The sequence below is a fragment of the Drosophila nasuta genome, chromosome 3 (genome assembly GCF_023558535.2).
Source record: "Drosophila nasuta strain 15112-1781.00 chromosome 3, ASM2355853v1, whole genome shotgun sequence".
NCBI lineage: Eukaryota > Metazoa > Arthropoda > Insecta > Diptera > Drosophilidae > Drosophila > Drosophila nasuta.
This window is the reverse complement of record NC_083457.1, coordinates 27,479,248-27,499,841: the sequence shown is the minus strand read 5'-3', so window position 1 is coordinate 27,499,841 and position 20,594 is coordinate 27,479,248.

Sequence of the window (20,594 nt, the reverse complement as noted above, 5' to 3'; positions counted from 1 at the left end):
AACTGCCTCTTCTATGTCATCTCCAGAGTCCAGGGCTCGATTTAATTGTAAAGAGCCTTCCAGATGCTGTCTAAATGCTGGCAAATTAGTGCGTTTAGTAATGAGCCGCGGAGAAGTAGTGACGCTGATACTGTTTGTGTTAACGGTGACGACAAGGGCTAGGTGATCCGAGTCAAGGTCCCAGCTCTGTTTTATATTTATTAGCAAATCAGGAATTCCATGGTATGAGGCAAAGTCAATGCAGGTAGGCGTGTGGTTGTCAATATATGGGTACCTTGTGGGAGATCCTGTAGCAAGAACTTTGGCACCGCAAGCAGCGACGGCTTCAGAGAGTTCGCGTCCTCTGGGTGAGTTGTTTGTGCCACCCCATATCCAGTGTCTAGTATTCCAGTCTCCGCCAATTAGATATCGTTGACCGCTAGCACGAAGTATGTCAATGAAGTCTCTTTCTTCAATTCTATTTCTTGGAGGGCAATATATAGCACTAACCTCCATATCTCCTAGTTCAGTAGCAACTTTAACTGTTGATACTTGAGTAGTAAGTGTCTCGATAATTCTTCGAGGAAAGTGGCGTAGAGTACTTCTTACTAAAACAGCTGCGCCGCCTCCACTGTGATTGTTGTTCGATGGCTTGTAGGCGGGATAGAAAGCATATGCAAAGATTTTAACTGTCTGTCCTCGGTTGAGCCTAATTTCAGACAGCAGAATGATGTCAACTTTATTGTGCAAAGAGTTCAACCTCTTTGGCTTTTCCAGCTATGCCGTTGACATTCCAAATAAGAATCTTTAGTGGATTCATTGTGATTCTGGAAAGTTAAACTGGAGCTGGGAGTTAAATTTACTTCCAGACCATTAACGAATCGTGTTGGCCATGTCAAGCACCATTTTTTCCAGTCTTTCCAGGCGATCGTTGTCTTGTTTGCGTTGCTGTTCTTGCTCCTGTTTCTGCTGCTGTAGCCACAGGAAGTATTGCTGCTGTTGCTGTTGTTGTAGTTGCTGCTGCCAATTTTGAAATTGTATCTGTTGCTGCAGTGTTTGAACAGTGTCAGCTGGTTTGCTCATAGCTTGTTGTTGCAGTATTTGTTGCGTTTGGAGATTATGCAGAGGTGCTCAAATTCGTCTTATGGCAGTGCGTTTACTAACACAGATACAAGAAAACGTGTAAATATGTAGCGGCGCTTTTATGTTGGGACGCGGCACTGAGAGAAATTACGAATGTATTTTGTGTTTACATCCAGAACTACGAAGCATATTTCGCATTGTACTTCCCATTTAAAGTTTTTGGTAAAAAAAAGTGCTCTCCAATTCATCACTCATTTTTCTAACCCGCCAAAAAATTTAACATAACCCTTACGGTGATCCACCACAAAATAAATTAAAACCCAACCCAGGCACAAGAATAAGTTCCAGTGCATGTGTTCGAGGAAAAAACAAAAACAAAATACATTGCGGTCAGCGACGCGTGACGACGGAAAGAGATGTAATGAAGAAACATGCAAATTTGTTTTTGTTTCGCATGCAAATCGAAGCCCATATGCACGGTGGATATGGGCGCACTACCCATAAGCACAGAGCATCTACAAAAACAAAAGTGCACTCAGTGTATAGGCGTTGAGCACCCCTGCTCTATAGGTATCACTGTCTTTAGGGAATATTCTTATCGTTTCGCCTTGATTGACCTTAACGATAACTGTGTCTCTATTAGAAACCTCATTTATGAGTTCAAATAGGTCACTTAGGCTATTTGTGTGCACTACTATTTGTGGTGGCTTTGAATTTTCTCTACGTCCAGGAGCAGCCTCATCATCATCATTATTGCTAACTGCTGCGTTGTTCAATGTGACATTAGTATCACCTACAGTTATTTCATCAGCATCATCCGTTTCCTCATCCATGTCCAACAGAGCGGACATGTTGCTTGCCTGAGATCGATAGCTCTGTGGCAGTAGAGCAGCACTTTTGATGGTGCTTGGCTGACCACTCCCAGCCGAGGTTAAGCGTGAGCTTTCATGACCATTGAACGCCCTCTTATTCTTAAGGGGAGGCGACAATGCACTTTGGGCAAAAAGTCGCAAGATGCTGGGTAGGTAAGTCATTACGACGAAGACGTGATTGGTTGCTCAAACTTGTTAGACCTCTCGCCAGGTGGTTAGGGTGCAAGAGTAGCTTGGTAAAGTACTTTTCCTTCTGTTCTGCGATCACTTCTTTGACTGGTAGGATGTTTAAGTCGCGTTGTATGTTTTCGTTGCGAACGTACCACGGTGCCCCGGTGATGGTTCTCAAGATCTTCGACTGAGCTCGCTGGACTATGTCAATATTACTATTGCTGGCATTCCCCCATAATTGGGAGCCGTACATCCATATAGGTTTTAGTACCGAGTTATACAGCAGGACTTTATATTCAAGGCTGAGGGGAGACCGAGCGTTGATAAGCCAATGAAGGCTGCTAGCTTTTAGCTTTAGCTGTGTTCTTTTGGCTTCAATGTGCCGGCGCCATGTGAGTCTTCTGTCGAGGTGTACTCCTAGATATGTCACTTCGTTTGCTTGCGCGAGTAGAGTGTTGTTTAATGTTAGCGGCGGACAGTTTTGCCTGTTCAGGGTGAATGTAACGTGCTTGCATTTTTGTTCGTTCACTCTAATTCGCCAATCTGATAGCCATTTTTCAACATCGATTATATGAAGAGCTAGCTGCGCAGTTGCTTGCCTTGGGCATTTTGAGCGGCTAAGAATAGCTGTATCATCAGCAAACGTAGATGTTGTTATTCGTGTGCTTGTCGGGATGTCTGCTGTGTAGAGGACGTATAGTGTTGGCCCTAGCACACTACCTTGAGGAACTCCAGCTCCAACAGTGAAATCATCAGATATAGCAGAGTTGCATCTCACAACAAATTTTCTGTCGTAAAGGTAAGACTCTAAAAGCTTATGGGTGTTGGTGGGGAGCATTGTCTTGATCTTGTACATTAGACCTTCTAGCCAGACTCTATAAAATGCTTGAGAGACATCTAAAAATATGGCAGTACAGTACTCTCTTTTTTCGTACGCGTTCCGAATTTCTGATGTTATCCGGTTGACCTGCTCAATTGTTCCGTGCTTTTCACGAAACCCAAATTGATGTGACGGGATTCCTTTCTGGAGTCTTAGGTATGTGTTTATCCGAGTCAAAACGCATTTTTCAAAGAGTTTACGACGTGGGGATTGTGTGGTCTTTTCCTGGCTTTGCTATCATTATTATAATTGACTTTTTCCATCTCACTGGATAGTAGCCAAGTTTTGCGATGGCATTGAAAAGCTGGGTGATAGTGCAAACGGCGCAATATGGGAGCTCGATGATCATTTTGGGAGTTATGTGGTCGCAGCCCGGGGATTTTTTCGGATTCAGTTGACTTTTGATGATGCTAACGATTTCATTTGGGCGAAATTCGATTGGCTCATGTTGAAGCTGAGGCTCATTTGGGAAAGTCGGCAAAGTAAACGTCGGCAAAGTCGTGGCAGGATTTGGTTGGAATGCATTTTTACATTTTTTTTTGTGTTCGGTATCATTAAATTGACTTTATTTTTTTGAATTAGAATACTTCAAGAATACTGATTTGTAATTTGTTATTCGCCCACATATAAAGACTATGGTCTGGACCCTCTAAAAAAAAAAAATTGGCGGGAAAATTTGTGATTTTTTCTGTCAGATTTATATTCAAATATTAAATCAAACAAAAAAGCTTGATATATTGTCCAATAGTGCAATGTGTTGTTGGTATGTTTTTAGGTTTCTGGTAACAAATGTATCTGTGTTTCTGTGGAGTGTAACTTTGCGTCTAGGCCGTACGAGGCAAAATTAAAGCTGAATGGTATTAACCAAACTGTTAACAATCAAATAGGTAACATTTTTGCCCGATTTACGGCAAAACTTAACGTTGTAGTTGTATTATTCAACGTTATTCAACGTTACTTGATTTTTGGAGCAACAACAACCGCCAACAAACTGCTGTAAAACAGTGCTTCACAGCAGTTTGTTTTGCAAAATATCGAATGAATTAAGTGATGTTCAGCAATTCTTAAGAAAAGATAAGCTTATTGAGTTTTTCGGATTGAGTCACACTAATTTACGAAAATGCAACAGAAAAGCCTCCGCAATAGCTTGCATCCTCGTTCATAATTGAGTTGCTTAAGATGATGTTCCACGCGAAAAGCCTGGACGTAAACGCTTGACGTATACTGAGGCAGGACCAATTTTAAAGTGAAAATTATTATTTGAACTAGTCTATGAAACAGAAAATTCAATGCCACTATTGTTGCATGCCGTTTTGAAAAGTGTTTATATAATTTTAATTGCTACATGTGAGTTTAAGGTATGCCCATCAAAACTTAAAGTAGGTACTTGATGTACTTATACGTTAATATTTATGAGTGGTATCCAATGTGTCCAATTTTGCATAAAGTACTGGTACATTGGCACCAAATTATGGAAACTTCCGTACTTCTTCTAGGGGCTCTCCGTGAAAATGACCCACTGCTTTCAGCTATAAATCTAAAGAAAGGCCAAAGATTCAACTATAAAAAAAGCCTACCAAGAGATGTTATAGCTCTTTTGGAAAATCCTGATATTGAGCCTCCAATAACATGAGCATGTGTAGACAATAATGATAATCAGGTAGAAGAAGGCGGAGATAATGAACTCGAAATTTTCATGCATAGTTCCCTGGAGATGGAGGAAGAGCTTTGTAAAGAATAAATTATTAACTGGGCACCAAGGTATGGAGTCACAAAACATAATATTGGGCTCTAATTAATTTTTGATTGAATTTTACTTGGATCCAAATCAAATTTAAAATGCGAATTTGCTAAAAATATATTAATTTAATAAATTTAGTTTAATTTTATTAAATATATTATATTAAAATATTTTAAAACAAATTAAAAAAAAATCCAATATTATAACCTCACGGTAAGGTGGGCGGGAAGGAAGGCGTGGTCCAATTGAAAAAATAAAAAATCCGAAATTCTATCTTTATTTTTTAGGTATATGTTTTTAGGTATATGTACAAAGTTTCTATCTTCGAAAATGGTAAAAATGCCGCAATTCGGTACTTTTTGCCCATAGTGCAATGGTTGCTTTTTTCTCTTTCCGGATAAACACTTTTTAACGTTTACCAGTCTAGTTGCAGCTGCACTACAATTGGAGCAGAGTTGTGATGGGCATAACCACTATGGCTATCATTGACTATGCCAGAACAATTGCTGCTAGTTAATGTAGTAGCCAGGTTGTGTTGCTGGTAGCTCTCGTAAATGTTAATGTGGTAGTTGTTGTACTGTTGTATATTGTTTCTTGTTGTAACGCATAAGGCATATTACCAGAAACATGGTGCATTCTTTCGTGAATAGCCTGCTTGTTTCCAAGTATGGAGTCAGAAGAAATGATACGATCCATTTGACAATTGTAATATTTAATTTCTTAAATAATAGATTGTCCAAATTTGCAGTTGTAGTTTGTAGTTTTGCTGTTGTTTCAAGCAAATGTGCCAGCAAAGCAGAATATCTGACAGAGATAACGTCACATGCGCAGCAGCTTGCCCGTTTGGGCAGGAGCACACTTTCCGCAACAACAGTTATTTGTTGTTATTGTCTTTGTTGTCTCTATTACCGACACCGACTTGAGACGATGTCCAAACATAGAATATTGTTAGTGTAAATCACAACTTGTACACTGATTAGATCAAACTTTGCGCGACACAACCGTCTGCTTTGAAAGCATGTACAAGACTCTATCTTATACTATGATATCAAGTTGATCAAATTTGTTTGCGTTATTATAACGTATCAAATGTGAGTAAGGTAAGTGTGTCTGCTGGAGGCACGTGAAGTGCAGGCTCCTAACAACAGTTGTGATAAACAAAGTACATATGTATGTAATACATACTATGTATGTATGCATTGTTTTTGTGTGATAATATTTGCTTATCAGATAACAAACTCTGCCAAACTAAATTTACATGTATGCAAAGTCTATGTTAATGTAAACACTCTGTTAGTTAACAGTCGATTTGCAATAGTTTTTCGCATACTAAATATGTTTTGCTTTAGCAGTTGTAGCTAAGAGCTTTAAGCATCTCGTTAAGCCAGGGCGAATTAATCGCAGCGGCAGCGGCGCGAATGTCTTCCGTGGCAAAATCGCAACTGTGTTCGTCTTTTTTTTCGGAAAAATGTCTTCGTCAGATGAAGAAGTGATTTTATTAACGTTGTTATTAGAAGAAGAAAATGAGAAAAATGCGTGAGTATTAAATATTTTATTTTATGTGATTGTTTATTATAACATTATATTATTAAATTAGGCTAAAAAGAATTTGGGTACATCCCATAAATGCAGAGAGGCCATTGATGCAGAAACTTCACCAGGAGAACGATTGGCCATCTTTTTAGGGTAACATTGTTTATGTGGCATTTGAATCACCTGAGCTTAAATTTATGCTTGAAGTGGAGTTGTCATCTAATGTATATTGTGATGAACTGGAGCAACTAGGTGAATTTTTTTTCAAGGGTCGCCATTTCTTCCTCCATAATCAGTTTGGCTATTTTGAATCTAATTTGCGCCTGTCTCCCCGAACTACAATTTTTTATTGTTTGGACATGCGCCTGTCTCCCCGAACTACAATTTTTTATTGTTTGGACATGCGCGGCCATAAATAAAATATCGATATCGTCTGGCTCCTTTGTTTTGATATATTTACTTATATCCTCCACGGAGGACGTAGCTATTGGGGTAAACCCATCAAAGCTCTCGCCATCCGTCAATGAAAATGCTTCAGCTGGTTAATACATAATATACGAACATACACATGCAGTACATAATATACGAACATACACAATAAACTACATTTGCATTCATATGCAAAAACCTAAGTTATTTAATAATACTTCAATTATAATATTCAAAATATTTTAAAAATATAACATAAGTTGTGTTTTCAAACATTTTCTTCAAGCAACTTAAAATAAGGGACATTTTTCTAGGTCAATAGAATATCATAGACGCACTTGGACAAAATAATTAAAAAAAAAGTAACCTATTTATTACCGCCATTTATTCGCTCAAACATTTTCTTCAAGCAACTTAAAATAAGGGACATTTTTCTTGGTCAAAAGAATATCATATACGCACTTGAACAACATTTTTTTATACCCGCTACCCATAGGGTAGAAGGGTATTATAACTTTGTGCCGGCAGGAAATGTATGTAACAGGTAGAAGGAGGCATCTCCGACCCTATAAAGTATATATATTCTTGATCAGCGTCAACAGCCGAGACGATATAGCCATGTCCGTCTGTCCGTCCGTCCGTCTGTCCGTATGAATGTGTTTTCAAACATTTTCTCGCCCCGCGATTTATTCGCGCGCGATTCGCTTGCGATTCGCATGCGATTCTCCTGCGATTCGCCCGCGATTCGCTTGCGATTCTCCTGCGATTCGCCTGCGATTCGCTTGCGATTCGCCTGCGATTCTCCTGCGATTCGCCTGCGATTCGGTTGCGATTCGCCTGCGATTCGGTTGCGATTTGCCTGCGATTCGGTTGCGATTCGGTTGCGATTCGCATGCGATTCGGTTGCGATTCGGTTGCGATTCGCCTGCGATTCGGTTGCGATTCGCCTGCGGTTCGGTTGCGATTCGCATGCGATTCGCCTGCGATTCGGTTGCGATTCGCCTGCGGTTCGGTTGCGATTCGCATGCGATTCGGTTGCGATTCGCATGCGATTCGCCTGCGGTTCGGTTGCGCTTCGCATGCGATTCGCCTGCGATTCGGTTGTGATTCGCTTGCGATTCGTTGCGATTTTTGAAAAAAAGTTCAAACCTTAGTTATTTAATAATACTTCAATTATTATATTCAAATATTTAAAAAATATAACATAAGTTGTGTTTTCAGACATTTTCTCGCCCTGCGATTCGCCTGAGATTCGCATGCGATTCGCCTGCGATTCGGTTGCGATTCGCATGCGATTCGGTTGCGATTCGCTTGCGATTCGCCTGCGGTTCGGTTGCGATTCGCTTGCGATTCGCCTGCGATTCGCATGCGATTCGGTTGCGATTCGCATGCGATTCGCCTGCGATTCGCCTGCGATTCGGTTGCGATTCGCATGCGATTCGCCTGCGGTTCGGTTGCGATTCGCATGCGATTCGCCTGCGATTCGCTTGCGATTCGCTTGCGATTCGCCTGCGATTCGCTTGCGATTCGGTTGCGATTCGCCTGCGATTCGGTTGCGATTCGCATGGGATTCGGTTGCGATTCGCATGCGATTCGGTTGCGATTCGCCTGCGATTCGGTTGCGATTCGCATGCGATTCGGTTGCGATTCGCATGCGATTCGGTTGCGATTCGGTTGCGATTTTTGAAAAAAAGTTCAAACCTTAGTTATTTAATAATACTTCAATTATTATATTCAAATATTTAAAAAATATAACATAAGTTGTGTTTTCAGACATTTTCTCGCCCTGCGACTCGCATGCGATTCGCCTGCGGTACGGTTGCGATTCGCCTGCGATTCGGTTGCGATTCGCCTGCGATTCGCTTGCGATTCGGTTGCGATTCGCATGCGATTCGCCTGCGGTTCGGTTGCGATTCGCATGCGATTCGCCTGCGATTCGCCCGCGATTCGCTTGCGATTCTCCTGCGATTCGCCTGCGATTCGCTTGCGATTCGCCTGCGATTCTCCTGCGATTCGCCTGCGATTCGCTTGCGATTCGCCTGCGATTCGCCTGCGATTCGGTTGCGATTCGCATGCGATTCGCCTGCGGTTCGGTTGCGCTTCGCATGCGATTCGCCTGCGATTCGGTTGTGATTCGCTTGCGATTCGTTGCGATTTTTGAAAAAAAGTTCAAACCTTAGTTATTTAATAATACTTCAATTATTATATTCAAATATTTAAAAAATATAACATAAGTTGTGTTTTCAGACATTTTCTCGCCCTGCGATTCGCCTGAGATTCGCATGCGATTCGCCTGCGATTCGGTTGCGATTCGCATGCGATTCGCCTGCGGTTCGGTTGCGATTCGCTCGCGATTCGCCTGCGATTCGCATGCGATTCGGTTGCGATTCGCATGCGATTCGGTTGCGATTCGCTTGCGATTCGGTTGCGATTCGCTTGCGATTCGCCTGCGGTTCGGTTGCGATTCGCTTGCGATTCGCCTGCGATTCGGTTGCGATTCGCATGCGATTCGCCTGCGATTCGCCTGCGATTCGCTTGCGATTCGCCTGCGGTTCGGTTGCGATTCGCATGCGGTTCAAACCTTAGTTATATTATATTCAAATATTTAAAAAATATAACATAAGTTGTGTTTTCAGACATTTTCTCGCCCTGCGATTCGCTTGCGATTCGCCTGAGATTCGCATGCGATTCGGTTGCGATTCGCATGCGATTCGGTTGCGATTCGCATGCGATTCGGTTGCGATTCACATGCGATTCGGTTGCGATTCGCATGCGATTCGCATGCGATTCGGTTGCGATTCGCCTGCGATTCGCATGCGATTCGCTTGCGATTCGGTTGCGATTTTTGAAAAAAAAGTTCAAACCTTAGTTATTTAATAATACTTCAATTATTATATTCAAATATTTAAAAAATATAACATAAGTTGTGTTTTCAGACATTTTCTCGCCCTGCGATTCGCATGCGATTCGGTTGCGATTCGGTTGCGATTCGCCTGCGATTCGGTTGCGATTCGCATGCGATTCGGTTGCGATTCGGTTGCGATTCGGTTGCGATTCGGTTGCGATTCGCCTGCGATTCGGTTGCGATTCGCCTGCGATTCGGTTGCGATTCGCATGCGATTCGCATGCGATTCGGTTGCGATTCGCATGCGATTCGCTTGCGATTCGCCTGCGATTCGCATGCGATTCGGTTGCGATTCGCATGCGATTCGGTTGCGATTCGCATGCGATTCGGTTGCGATTCGCCAGCGATTCGGTTGCGATTCGGTTGCGATTCGCATGCGATTCGCATGCGATTCGGTTGCGATTTTTGAAAAAAAGTTCAAACCTTAGTTATTTAATAATACTTCAATTATTATATTCAAATATTTAAAAATATAACATAAGTTGTGTTTTCAGACATTTTCTCGCCCTGCGATTCGCATGCGATTCGCATGCGATTCGGTTGCGATTCGCCTGCGATTCGCATGCGATTCGCTTGCGATTCGGTTGCGATTTTGAAAAAGTTCAAACCTTAGTTATTTAATAATACTTCAATTATTATATTCAAATATTTAAAAAATATAACATAAGTTGTGTTTTCAGACATTTTCTCGCCCTGCGATTCGCTTGCGATTCGCCTGAGATTCGCATGCGATTCGGTTGCGATTCACATGCGATTCGGTTGCGGTTCGGTTGCGATTCGCATGCGATTCGGTTGCGATTCGGTTGCGATTCGCCTGCGATTCGGTTGCGATTCGCATGCGATTCGCCTGCGATTCGCCTGCGATTCGGTTGCGATTCGCATGCGATTCGCCTGCGATTCGGTTGCGATTCGCATGCGATTCGGTTGCGATTCGCATGCGATTCGGTTGCGATTCGGTTGCGATTCGCCTGCGATTCGGTTGCGATTCGCATGCGATTCGCCTGCGATTCGGTTGCGATTCGCCTGCGATTCGGTTGCGATTCGGTTGCGATTCGCATGCGATTCGGTTGCGATTCGGTTGCGATTCGGTTGCGATTCGGTTGCGATTCGGTTGCGATTCGGTTGCGATTCGGTTGCGATTCGCATGCGATTCGGTTGCGATTCGCCTGTGATTCGCATGCGATTCGCTTGCGATTCGGTTGCGATTTTTGAGAAAAAGTTCAAACCTTAGTTATTTAATAATACTTCAATTATTATATTCAAATATTTAAAAAATATAACATAAGTTGTGTTTTCAGACATTTTCTCGCCCTGCGATTCGCTTGCGATTCGCCTGAGATTCGCATGCGATTCGGTTGCGATTCGCATGCGATTCGGTTGCGATTCGCATGCGATTCGCCTGCGGTTCGGTTGCGCTTCGCATGCGATTCGCCTGCGATTCGGTTGTGATTCGCTTGCGATTCGTTGCGATTTTTGAAAAAAAGTTCAAACCTTAGTTATTTAATAATACTTCAATTATTATATTCAAATATTTAAAAAATATAACATAAGTTGTGTTTTCAGACATTTTCTCGCCCTGCGATTCGCCTGAGATTCGCATGCGATTCGCCTGCGATTCGGTTGCGATTCGCATGCGATTCGCCTGCGGTTCGGTTGCGATTCGCATGCGATTCGCCTGCGATTCGCATGCGATTCGGTTGCGATTCGCATGCGATTCGGTTGCGATTCGCTTGCGATTCGGTTGCGATTCGCTTGCGATTCGCCTGCGGTTCGGTTGCGATTCGCTTGCGATTCGCCTGTGATTCGGTTGCGATTCGCATGCGATTCGCCTGCGATTCGCCTGCGATTCGCTTGCGATTCGCCTGCGGTTCGGTTGCGATTCGCATGCGGTTCAAACCTTAGTTATATTATATTCAAATATTTAAAAAATATAACATAAGTTGTGTTTTCAGACATTTTCTCGCCCTGCGATTCGCTTGCGATTCGCCTGAGATTCGCATGCGATTCGGTTGCGATTCGCATGCGATTCGGTTGCGATTCGCATGCGATTCGGTTGCGATTCACATGCGATTCGGTTGCGATTCGCATGCGATTCGCATGCGATTCGCATGCGATTCGGTTGCGATTCGCCTGCGATTCGCATGCGATTCGCTTGCGATTCGGTTGCGATTTTTGAAAAAAAAGTTCAAACCTTAGTTATTTAATAATACTTCAATTATTATATTCAAATATTTAAAAAATATAACATAAGTTGTGTTTTCAGACATTTTCTCGCCCTGCGATTCGCATGCGATTCGGTTGCGATTCGGTTGCGATTCGCCTGCGATTCGGTTGCGATTCGCATGCGATTCGGTTGCGATTCGGTTGCGATTCGGTTGCGATTCGGTTGCGATTCGCCTGCGATTCGGTTGCGATTCGCCTGCGATTCGGTTGCGATTCGCATGCGATTCGCTTGCGATTCGCATTCGATTCGCATGCGATTCGGTTGCGATTCGCATGCGATTCGGTTGCGATTCGCATGCGATTCGGTTGCGATTCGCATGCGATTCGGTTGCGATTCGCCAGCGATTCGGTTGCGATTCGGTTGCGATTCGCATGCGATTCGCATGCGATTCGGTTGCGATTTTTGAAAAAAAGTTCAAACCTTAGTTATTTAATAATACTTCAATTATTATATTCAAATATTTAAAAAATATAACATAAGTTGTGTTTTCAGACATTTTCTCGCCCTGCGATTCGCATGCGATTCGCATGCGATTCGGTTGCGATTCGCCTGCGATTCGCATGCGATTCGCTTGCGATTCGGTTGCGATTTTTGAAAAAAAGTTCAAACCTTAGTTATTTAATAATACTTCAATTATTATATTCAAATATTTAAAAAATATAACATAAGTTGTGTTTTCAGACATTTTCTCGCCCTGCGATTCGCTTGCGATTCGCCTGAGATTCGCATGCGATTCGGTTGCGATTCACATGCGATTCGGTTGCGGTTCGGTTGCGATTCGCATGCGATTCGGTTGCGATTCGGTTGCGATTCGCCTGCGATTCGGTTGCGATTCGCATGCGATTCGCCTGCGATTCGCCTGCGATTCGGTTGCGATTCGCATGCGATTCGCCTGCGATTCGGTTGCGATTCGCATGCGATTCGGTTGCGATTCGCATGCGATTCGGTTGCGATTCGGTTGCGATTCGCCTGCGATTCGGTTGCGATTCGCATGCGATTCGCCTGCGATTCGGTTGCGATTCGCCTGCGATTCGGTTGCGATTCGGTTGCGATTCGCATGCGATTCGGTTGCGATTCGGTTGCGATTCGGTTGCGATTCGGTTGCGATTCGGTTGCGATTCGGTTGCGATTCGGTTGCGATTCGCATGCGATTCGGTTGCGATTCGCCTGTGATTCGCATGCGATTCGCTTGCGATTCGGTTGCGATTTTTGAAAAAAAGTTCAAACCTTAGTTATTTAATAATACTTCAATTATTATATTCAAATATTTAAAAAATATAACATAAGTTGTGTTTTCAGACATTTTCTCGCCCTGCGATTCGCATGCGATTCGCCTGCGATTCGGTTGCGATTCGCATGCGATTCGCATGCGATTCGGTTGCGATTCGGTTGCGATTCGCTTGCGATTCGCTTGCGATTCGCATGCGATTCGGTTGCGATTCGGTTGCGATTCGCCTGCGATTCGGTTGCGATTCGCATGCGATTCGGTTGCGATTCGGTTGCGATTCGCTTGCGATTCGCATGCGATTCGGTTGCGATTCGGTTGCGATTCGCCTGCGATTCGCATGCGATTCGCCTGCGATTCGGTTGCGATTCGCATGCGATTCGCCTGCGATTCGGTTGCGATTCGCATGCGATTCGGTTGCGATTCGCATGCGATTCGGTTGCGATTCGCATGCGATTCGCATGTGATTCGGTTGCGATTCGCATGCGATTCGCCTGCGATTCGGTTGCGATTCGCATGCGATTCGCCTGCGATTCGGTTGCGATTCGCATGCGATTCGGTTGCGATTCGGTTGCGATTCGGTTGCGATTCGGTTGCGATTCGGTTGCGATTCGGTTGCGATTCGGTTGCGATTCGCATGCGATTCGCATGCGATTCGGTTGCGATTCGGTTGCGATTCGCATGCGATTCGCATGCGATTCGGTTGCGATTCGCCTGCGATTCGCATGCGATTCGGTTGCGATTTTTGGAAAAAAGTTCAAACCTTAGTTATTTAATAATACTTCAATTATTATATTCAAATATTTAAAAAATATAACATAAGTTGTGTTTTCAGACATTTTCTCGCCCTGCGATTCGCTTGCGATTCGCCTGAGATTCGCATGCGATTCGGTTGCGATTCGCATGCGATTCGGTTGCGATTCACATGCGATTCGGTTGCGGTTCGGTTGCGATTCGCATGCGATTCGGTTGCGATTCGGTTGCGATTCGCCTGCGATTCGGTTGCGATTCGCATGCGATTCGCCTGCGATTCGCCTGCGATTCGGTTGCGATTCGCATGCGATTCGCCTGCGATTCGGTTGCGATTCGCATGCGATTCGGTTGCGATTCGCATGCGATTCGGTTGCGATTCGGTTGCGATTCGCCTGCGATTCGGTTGCGATTCGCATGCGATTCGCCTGCGATTCGGTTGCGATTCGCCTGCGATTCGGTTGCGATTCGGTTGCGATTCGGTTGCGATTCGGTTGCGATTCGCATGCGATTCGGTTGCGATTCGCCTGTGATTCGCATGCGATTCGCTTGCCATTCGGTTGCGATTTTTGAAAAAAAGTTCAAACCTTAGTTATTTAATAATACTTCAATTATTATATTCAAATATTTAAAAAATATAACATAAGTTGTGTTTTCAGACATTTTCTCGCCCTGCGATTCGCATGCGATTCGCCTGCGATTCGCATGCGATTCGCCTGCGATTCGGTTGCGATTCGCATGCGATTCGCATGCGATTCGGTTGCGATTCGGTTGCGATTCGCTTGCGATTCGCATGCGATTCGGTTGCGATTCGGTTGCGATTCGGTTGCGATTCGCTTGCGATTCGCATGCGATTCGGTTGCGATTCGGTTGCGATTCGCCTGCGATTCGCATGCGATTCGCCTGCGATTCGGTTGCGATTCGCATGCGATTCGCCTGCGATTCGGTTGCGATTCGCATGCGATTCGGTTGCGATTCGCATGCGATTCGGTTGCGATTCGCATGCGATTCGGTTGCGATTCGCATGCGATTCGCATGCGATTCGGTTGCGATTCGCATGCGATTCGGTTGCGATTCGCATGCGATTCGCATGTGATATATAACATAAGTTGTGTTTTCAGACATTTTCTCGCCCTGCGATTCGCATGCGATTCGCCTGCGATTCGGTTGCGATTCGCATGCGATTCGCATGCGATTCGGTTGCGATTCGGTTGCGATTCGCTTGCGATTCGCATGCGATTCGGTTGCGATTCGGTTGCGATTCGCCTGCGATTCGGTTGCGATTCGCATGCGATTCGGTTGCGATTCGGTTGCGATTCGCTTGCGATTCGCATGCGATTCGGTTGCGATTCGCCTGCGATTCGGTTGCGATTCGCATGCGATTCGCCTGCGATTCGGTTGCGATTCGCATGCGATTCGGTTGCGATTCGCATGCGATTCGGTTGCGATTCGCATGCGATTCGCATGTGATTCGGTTGCGATTCGCATGCGATTCGCCTGCGATTCGGTTGCGATTCGCATGCGATTCGCCTGCGATTCGGTTGCGATTCGCATGCGATTCGCCTGCGATTCGGTTGCGATTCGCATGCGATTCGGTTGCGATTCGGTTGCGATTCGGTTGCGATTCGGTTGCGATTCGGTTGCGATTCGGTTGCGATTCGGTTGCGATTCGGTTGCGATTCGCATGCGATTCGCATGCGATTCGCATGCGATTCGGTTGCGATTCGGTTGCGATTCGCATGCGATTCGCATGCGATTCGGTTGCGATTCGCCTGCGATTCGCATGCGATTCGGTTGCGATTTTGAAAAAGTTCAAACCTTAGTTATTTAATAATACTTCAATTATTATATTCAAATATTTAAAAAATATAACATAAGTTGTGTTTTCAGACATTTTCTCGCCCTGCGATTCGCTTGCGATTCGCCTGAGATTCGCATGCGATTCGGTTGCGATTCGCATGCGATTCGGTTGCGATTCACATGCGATTCGGTTGCGGTTCGGTTGCGATTCGCATGCGATTCGGTTGCGATTCGGTTGCGATTCGCCTGCGATTCGGTTGCGATTCGCATGCGATTCGCCTGCGATTCGTCTGCGATTCGGTTGCGATTCGCATGCGATTCGCCTGCGATTCGGTTGCGATTCGCATGCGATTCGGTTGCGATTCGCATGCGATTCGGTTGCGATTCGGTTGCGATTCGCCTGCGATTCGGTTGCGATTCGCATGCGATTCGCCTGCGATTCGGTTGCGATTCGCCTGCGATTCGGTTGCGATTCGGTTGCGATTCGGTTGCGATTCGGTTGCGATTCGGTTGCGATTCGCATGCGATTCGGTTGCGATTCGCCTGTGATTCGCATGCGATTCGCTTGCCATTCGGTTGCGATTTTTGAAAAAAAGTTCAAACCTTAGTTATTTAATAATACTTCAATTATTATATTCAAATATTTAAAAAATATAACATAAGTTGTGTTTTCAGACATTTTCTCGCCCTGCGATTCGTTTGCGATTCGCATGCGATTCGCATGCGATTCGGTTGCGATTCGGTTGCGATTCGCTTGCGATTCGCATGCGATTCGGTTGCGATTCGGTTGCGATTCGCCTGCGATTCGGTTGCGATTCGCATGCGATTCGGTTGCGATTCGGTTGCGATTCGCTTGCGATTCGCATGCGATTCGGTTGCGATTCGGTTGCGATTCGCCTGCGATTCGCATGCGATTCGCCTGCGATTCGGTTGCGATTCGCATGCGATTCGCCTGCGATTCGGTTGCGATTCGCATGCGATTCGGTTGCGATTCGCATGCGATTCGGTTGCGATTCGCATGCGATTCGCATGCGATTCGCATGCGATTCGGTTGCGATTCGCATGCGATTCGCCTGCGATTCGGTTGCGATTCGCATGCGATTCGCCTGCGATTCGGTTGCGATTCGCATGCGATTCGGTTGCGATTCGGTTGCGATTCGGTTGCGATTCGGTTGCGATTCGGTTGCGATTCGCATGCGATTCGCATGCGATTCGGTTGCGATTCGGTTGCGATTCGCATGCGATTCGCATGCGATTCGGTTGCGATTCGCCTGCGATTCGCATGCGATTCGCTTGCGATTCGGTTGCGATTTTTGAAAAAAAGTTCAAACCTTAGTTATTTAATAATACTTCAATTATTATATTCAAATATTTAAAAAATATAACATAAGTTGTGTTTTCAGACATTTTCTCGCCCTGCGATTCGCATGCGATTCGCCTGCGATTCGGTTGCGATTCGGTTGCGATTCGCCTGCGATTCGGTTGCGATTCGCATGCGATTCGGTTGCGATTCGGTTGCGATTCGGTTGCGATTCGCCTGCGATTCGGTTGCGATTCGCATGCGATACGCCTGCGATTCGGTTGCGATTCGCATGCGATTCGGTTGCGATTCGCATGCGATTCGCTTGCGATTCGCCTGCGATTCGCATGCGATTCGGTTGCGATTCGCATGCGATTCGGTTGCGATTCGCATGCGATTCGGTTGCGATTCGCCTGCGATTCGGTTGCGATTCGCCAGCGATTCGGTTGCGATTCGGTTGCGATTCGCATGCGATTCGCATGCGATTCGGTTGCGATTTTTGAGAAAAAGTTCAAACCTTAGTTATTTAATAATACTTCAATTATTATATTCAAATATTTAAAAAATATAACATAAGTTGTGTTTTCAGACATTTTCTCGCCCTGCGATTCGCTTGCGATTCGCCTGAGATTCGCATGCGATTCGGTTGCGATTCGCATGCGATTCGGTTGCGATTCACATGCGATTCGGTTGCGGTTCGGTTGCGATTCGCATGCGATTCGGTTGTGATTCGGTTGCGATTCGCCTGCGATTCGGTTGCGATTCGCATGCGATTCGCCTGCGATTCGGTTGCGATTCGCCTGCGATTCGGTTGCGATTCGGTTGCGATTCGGTTGCGATTCGGTTGCGATTCGCCTGCGATTCGGTTGCGATTCGCATGCGATTCGCCTGCGATTCGGTTGCGATTCGCCTGCGATTCGGTTGCGATTCGGTTGCGATTCGCCTGCGATTCGGTTGCGATTCGCATGCGATTCGCCTGCGATTCGGTTGCGATTCGCCTGCGATTCGGTTGCGATTCGGTTGCGATTCGGTTGCGATTCGGTTGCGATTCGGTTGCGATTCGGTTGCGATTCGGTTGCGATTCGGTTGCGATTCGGTTGCGATTCGGTTGCGATTCGGTTGCGATTCGCCTGCGATTCGGTTGCGATTCGCATGCGATTCGCCTGCGATTCGGTTGCGATTCGCCTGCGATTCGGTTGCGATTCGGTTGCGATTCGCCTGCGATTCGGTTGCGATTCGCATGCGATTCGCCTGCGATTCGCCTGCGATTCGGTTGCGATTCGCATGCGATTCGCCTGCGATTCGGTTGCGATTCGCATGCGATTCGGTTGCGATTCGCATGCGATTCGGTTGCGATTCGGTTGCGATTCGCCTGCGATTCGGTTGCGATTCGCATGCGATTCGCCTGCGATTCGGTTGCGATTCGCCTGCGATTCGGTTGCGATTCGGTTGCGATTCGGTTGCGATTCGGTTGCGATTCGGTTGCGATTCGGTTGCGATTCGGTTGCGATTCGCATGCGATTCGGTTGCGATTCGCCTGTGATTCGCATGCGATTCGCTTGCCATTCGGTTGCGATTTTTGAAAAAAAGTTCAAACCTTAGTTATTTAATAATACTTCAATTATTATATTCAAATATTTAAAAAATATAACATAAGTTGTGTTTTCAGACATTTTCTCGCCCTGCGATTCGCATGCGATTCGCCTGCGATTCGCATGCGATTCGCCTGCGATTCGGTTGCGATTCGCATGCGATTCGCATGCGATTCGGTTGCGATTCGGTTGCGATTCGCTTGCGATTCGCTTGCGATTCGCATGCGATTCGGTTGCGATTCGGTTGCGATTCGCCTGCGATTCGGTTGCGATTCGCATGCGATTCGGTTGCGATTCGGTTGCGATTCGCTTGCGATTCGCATGCGATTCGGTTGCGATTCGGTTGCGATTCGCCTGCGATTCGGTTGCGATTCGCATGCGATTCGCCTGCGATTCGGTTGCGATTCGCATGCGATTCGCCTGCGATTCGGTTGCGATTCGCATGCGATTCGGTTGCGATTCGCATGCGATTCGGTTGCGATTCGCATGCGATTCGCATGTGATTCGGTTGCGATTCGCATGCGATTCGCCTGCGATTCGGTTGCGATTCGCATGCGATTCGCCTGCGATTCGGTTGCGATTCGCATGCGATTCGGTTGCGATTCGGTTGCGATTCGGTTGCGATTCGGTTGCGATTCGGTTGCGATTCGCATGCGATTCGCATGCGATTCGGTTGCGATTCGGTTGCGATTCGCATGCGATTCGCATGCGATTCGGTTGCGATTCGCCTGCGATTCGCATGCGATTCGCTTGCGATTCGGTTGCGATTTTGAAAAAGTTCAAACCTTAGTTATTTAATAATACTTCAATTATTATATTCAAATATTTAAAAAATATAACATAAGTTGTGTTTTCAGACATTTTCTCGCCCTGCGATTCGCATGCGATTCGCCTGCGATTCGGTTGCGATTCGGTTGCGATTCGCCTGCGATTCGGTTGCGATTCGCATGCGATTCGGTTGCGATTCGGTTGCGATTCGGTTGCGATTCGCCTGCGATTCGGTTGCGATTCGCATGCGATTCGCCTGCGATTCGGTTGCGATTCGCCTGCGATTCGCATGCGATTCGGTTGCGATTCGCATGCGATTCGGTTGCGATTCGCATGCGATTCGGTTGCGATTCGCCTGCGATTCGGTTGCGATTCGCATGCGATTCGGTTGCGATTCGGTTGCGATTCGCCTGCGATTCGGTTGCGATTCGCATGCGATTCGCCTGCGATTCGGTTGCGATTCGCATGCGATTCGCCTGCGATTCGGTTGCGATTCGCATGCGATTCGGTTGCGATTCGCATGCGATTCGGTTGCGATTCGCCTGAGATTCGCATGCGATTCGGTTGCGATTCGCATGCGATTCGGTTGCGATTCACATGCGATTCGGTTGCGGTTCGGTTGCGATTCGCATGCGATTCGGTTGCGATTCGGTTGCGATTCGCCTGCGATTCGGTTGCGATTCGCATGCGATTCGCCTGCGATTCGCCTGCGATTCGGTTGCGATTCGCATGCGATTCGCCTGCGATTCGGTTGCGATTCGCATGCGATTCGGTTGCGATTCGCATGCGATTCGGTTGCGATTCGGTTGCGATTCGCCTGCGATTCGGTTGCGATTCGCATGCGATTCGCCTGCGATTCGGTTGCGATTCGCCTGCGATTCGGTTGCGATTCGGTTGCGATTCGCATGCGATTCGGTTGCGATTCGGTTGCGATTCGGTTGCGATTCGGTTGCGATTCGCCTGCGATTCGGTTGCGATTCGGTTGCGATTCGCATGCGATTCGGTTGCGATTCGGTTGCGATTCGGTTGCGATTCGGTTGCGATTCGGTTGCGATTCGGTTGCGATTCGGTTGCGATTCGCATGCGATTCGGTTGCGATTCGCCTGTGATTCGCATGCGATTCGGTTGCGATTCGGTTGCGATTCGCTTGCGATTCGCTTGCGATTCGCATGCGATTCGGTTGCGATTCGGTTGCGATTCGCCTGCGATTCGGTTGCGATTCGCATGCGATTCGGTTGCGATTCGGTTGCGATTCGCTTGCGATTCGCATGCGATTCGGTTGCGATTCGGTTGCGATTCGCCTGCGATTCGCATGCGATTCGCCTGCGATTCGGTTGCGATT